Source organism: Dendrobium catenatum, unplaced genomic scaffold, assembly GCF_001605985.2.
Source record: "Dendrobium catenatum unplaced genomic scaffold, ASM160598v2 fragScaff_scaffold_123, whole genome shotgun sequence".
NCBI classification, from domain to species: domain Eukaryota; kingdom Viridiplantae; phylum Streptophyta; class Magnoliopsida; order Asparagales; family Orchidaceae; genus Dendrobium; species Dendrobium catenatum.
The window spans coordinates 1,779,527-1,784,092 of record NW_021318585.1 but is presented as its reverse complement, the minus strand read 5'-3'; positions in this window follow the sequence as shown (position 1 = coordinate 1,784,092).

Genomic DNA, 4,566 nt, shown 5'->3' with positions numbered 1-4,566 from the left:
GTGTGGTGATGTTAATCCACTATCCCTCTGTTATTTTTTCTTTTATTAATTTTATTATAATTATGCCTCCCAGTTCATTCACAATAGTTGAATGTGGTCTGTGATATCAAAACTATTTACTCAAACTTCTTTATGGGATGTGATGCTAGATCCATACCAACCCACGTTAGTTCGGAGTGGTAATATTGATCCACTATCCATATATAAATTTCATTCATGAATTAATTTTTGTTATGTTTGTGCTTCCTAATTTCATTTAAGTGATAGATGTGGCCTATGTTATCAAAGAAAATATTTTAATTCTTTGCAAAATCCTACATTATCTCTCTCCCCCCAGTTTTGTTTATGTGACGAACATGTCATGTATTACCAAAGCCAATCCTATCTCTATCTCTTTGTGTTCCAGTTATTGATTGTGAATATATAAAAGAATAAAAAATATATATGATAATAAAAAAGAAGCTCTTAGTTGAGTAAAACTGGTTTCCTTTATCATAGGTGGAATCAGGCTTTACTCTCTAAGAGCTCAATTTTCTCTTTTTTTATTATTTTAATATGATAATAAAGTTTCCTAAGGAATTCCATCGGCATTTGGATACTCGTGGCCATGACAATTTATCCTCTACCATGTGGCACTGAAATTCAGCTTGGGAATTCTTAAACAACGTTTTCCTAAGAATTCTTCCATTTAACTTTACTTTCTCCCTCTCATCCCTACTCGAATCTGTGTCAGGTTGGTGTTAAGGTGACTTTTTCCTTCTATCCTACTATTTCAATATAATCAGGCTAGTAGTCAGTTACTTACTTACTTGAGGGAGTGTCGTACAAAGTCCCTAGGAGGCACACCCCCATCACCTTGACTCTTTATTCACCAATTCAAAATGAATAAGTGAGTATAGAGCCCATCTTCATTTGCTAAGTTGATCTGGTAAGGTAGATATAGAATATTACTCGGTTGAGAGAACCCGACGAAGTCCCTATAAGGCATTCCTCACCTTCTTTTTCTTTATAATTGCCCTATTATGATCAAACAGACATCAGATCCTAACTCATTATTCACTCATTCAAAATAATCAAGTGAGTATTGATCCCTTCTTCATTTGGTGAGTCGATTTGGTAAGTTAGATGTAGAACATTACTTGGTTGAGAGAGCCTAACAGAGTCCTTGGGAGGCATTCCTTACCACCTTTTTCTTTCTGATTACCCTATTATGATCAAGCAAGCATAAGACCTTGACTCTTTACTCACTTATTTGAAATGATCAAATGAGTATTAAGCCCCTCTTCATTTTTTGAGCCAATCTAGTAAGGCTGATGTAGAATGTTACCCAGTTGAGAGAGCCCGATAGAATCCCTATGAGGCATTCCTCACCACCTTTTTCTTTCTGATTGTCCTATTGTGATCAAGAAAGCATCAAACCCTGACCCTTTATTTATTGGTTTGAAATTATCCAGTGAGTATTGAGCTCCTCTTTATTTGTTGAGTCGATCTGGTAAGGTTGATGTAGAATATTACCTGGTTGAGAGAATCCAATAGAATTCTTGGGAGGCATTCCTTACCACTATTTTTCTTTTTTATTATCATGTTGTGATCAAATAGACATCAGACCCTGACTCTTTATTCACTAATTTGAAATGATACAGTGAGTATTGAGCCCCTCTTTATTTATTGAGCCAATATGGTAAGGCAGATGTAGAATATTACCTAGTTTAGAGAGCCCAATAGAGTCCCTAAGAGGCAATTCTCACCACACTTTTTCTTTCTGATTATCTTGTTATGATTAAGCAGGCATCAAACCCTGACTCTATTTTCAGTGGTTTGAAATAATCTAGTGAGTATTGAACCCCTCTTCATTTGCTGAGCCAATTTGATAAGGCAGATGTAAAATATTACCCAGTTGAGAGAACCAGACAGAGTCCCTAGAAGTCACTCCTCACCACTCTTTTTATTTCTGATTGCCTTATTGTGATCAAGAAGGTATCAGATCCTGGCTCTTTATTCACTAGTTTTAAATGATCCAATGAGTATTGATCCCCTCTTTATTTTTTGAGTCAATCTGGTAAGGAAGATATAGAATATTACCGAGTTAAGAGAGCCCGACAGAGCCCGTGAGAGGCATTCCCCACCACCCCTTTTACCTTCTATCTTATTATTTTGATAAGGTCAGGCAGATAGTTAGTTTACTTGTTACTTAGGCTTCCCATTCACTATTTTAATATGGTCAGGTGAATGCGGGACCCTTTTACCCTCTACCTTGCAATTACAATATGGTTAGGCAGATAGTTGATTTACTTTACTTCTTTGCTCTTTATTCTCTCCTCAGCTATTCCCTTACTATAGGATAAGGAAAGGAGAGAATCCTCCTACTTTTTCACCTTTTGCTGATCCTTTACTACTTTGCGCTTTATTCTCTCCTCAGCTCTGCCCTTACTATAGGGTAAGGCAAGAAGAGAATCCCCCTACTTTTTCACTTTTGGTGATCTATTACTGCCTTGCTCTTTGTTCTCTCCTCAGCTCTGCCCTTTCTATAGGGTAAGGCAAGGAGAGAATCCCCTTACTTTTTCACCTTTTGGTGATCCTTTATTGCTTTTCTCTTTATTCTCTCCTCTACTATGCTCTTACTATAGGGTAAGGCAAGGAGAAGATCCCCCTTACCTGTTTACCTTTTAGTGATCTTCTACTTATGAACTTTACTTTACTGCTTTCACTCTTTGTTTTACTATTTTGAAATGGTCAGGTGAACATTGAGTCTATCCATATTCACTATTTTGATATGGTCATGTGGATGTGAGGCACCCCCTTTCCCTTTTTTTCTCCCAAACTCTATCCTAGCTACATGGTAAGGCAAGGAGGGGATCCCTCTTACTTTCTTCAGCCTTTTGGTGTTCTTTTGCTTTTGTTATTTACTTTCCTTTGCTTATCACATTCGGTTAACACCAACACACTCGGTTCACTAGTTTGTTTGCCGTCCCTATTGGGGATCCATTTATTGACCTTGAATTTACTATAAACTTTGGGTCAAAGGGCTTGACCTGGTAAAATTGACCAAGCCAGACCCCAAGACCACCTCCCTTGTGTTCAATGGGTCAAACTAAGTCTATTGAGTCCAGACCCATGCCCTAAGATGACCTAAATTGATCCAATTCCCTTTCTTTTGATTTCAAATCAAATTCAGACCTTTTCAGGCTCTATTCTCACCTCCACTGGACTTAATGAGTCAGACCCAACCCATTGGGCCCAAATATGTGCCCTGGGTCAACCTGGTTGATCGTGATAACCCAGGTTGACCCAATTTACCCCATTGAGCTTAAATCAAATCTAACTCATTCAAACACATCCTAGGCTCAAACCCCCACCCCCTTGGACTTAATTGATTGAGTTGATCAGGTTAACCGTTGACTTAGTCAACTCAAGTCTCCCTTTGTCAATATTGACCTATTTAGGTCAAATTAATGGTATTTAAACTATTGCTCTTTTCCAAATCATCTCTCCCACTCAAATATCTTCCTATTTGAGCTCAATCACCTCCTAATTAATCTTAGAGATGATCTAGGCCATCCATTGAATACCTTGGCCTTTAAATAGTGACTTTAGGATTCATGTTAGAGGACTTTTGCAATTACTCTCTTCCTAGGTGCTCTCAACTTGAAATATTTCGTGTGAGAGCTCTCCTATAATCCCTATACCTTCCTCAAGCCAAACCCAATCATTCAAAGCCGTCGGTAGCGAGTTTCTAGCGATTCGAGACTCTAAATCTTCCAAGCTTCCTACATGAAGATCCAAGGTGTTTCAAGGCTTGATCCCAACTAGAGAATTGTACGAGGATAGTGTATAAGCTAAACTATACAAAGATCTCCTGAATCCATTCATTGGATTGAGGTAAAATTCAAACCCTGGCTAGAATACATAGAGCTAATAAGCAAATTGAAAGGTGCTTATTAGGCCGAAAGTTTACCACCCCATAATTTCTGTTCATGTGTAAAACTATGGTTTAAAATTTCACGAAAATCCATTGATTTATTTGTGAGAACAAACTAAAAAGCCATTCTAGGGTTTCAATTTGGTTCCGTTGAACTGCACAAGATGTCAGTCATTTATCTCTTGATCAACGACTTTGATATGATCTTTCTACGGTCGGTCTGAATGTCGCCTCTCACTCCATCGAATGAGCTCTTGTCCAATACGATCACAGTCATCTGTTTCGAACTGCGCTGGATCGGATGGCATTTGTTCCGCGCTAATGCAAATTAATGAAACTGCGTGAACCCTTTACAATAATTATTTAGTATAATTAATATTCAACTATTATTTGTTAAAATTAATAATTACTATTTTAAAAATAATATTTTATTTAAAATCATATAATTATAAATTCATTTCAAATTAGGAAATTATGTATTATTCCTTATATTTTTCAAATGAATATGTATTTGTACTTAAAATTTTTTTTAGATCCTAAAAATTAATTTTTACTTACTATTTTCCTAATTATTTAATTATTTCCATTAGTTAAATATTATTTAAATAATAATGTGTTTAATATTTTGAAATTAAAATTTTTTTAAA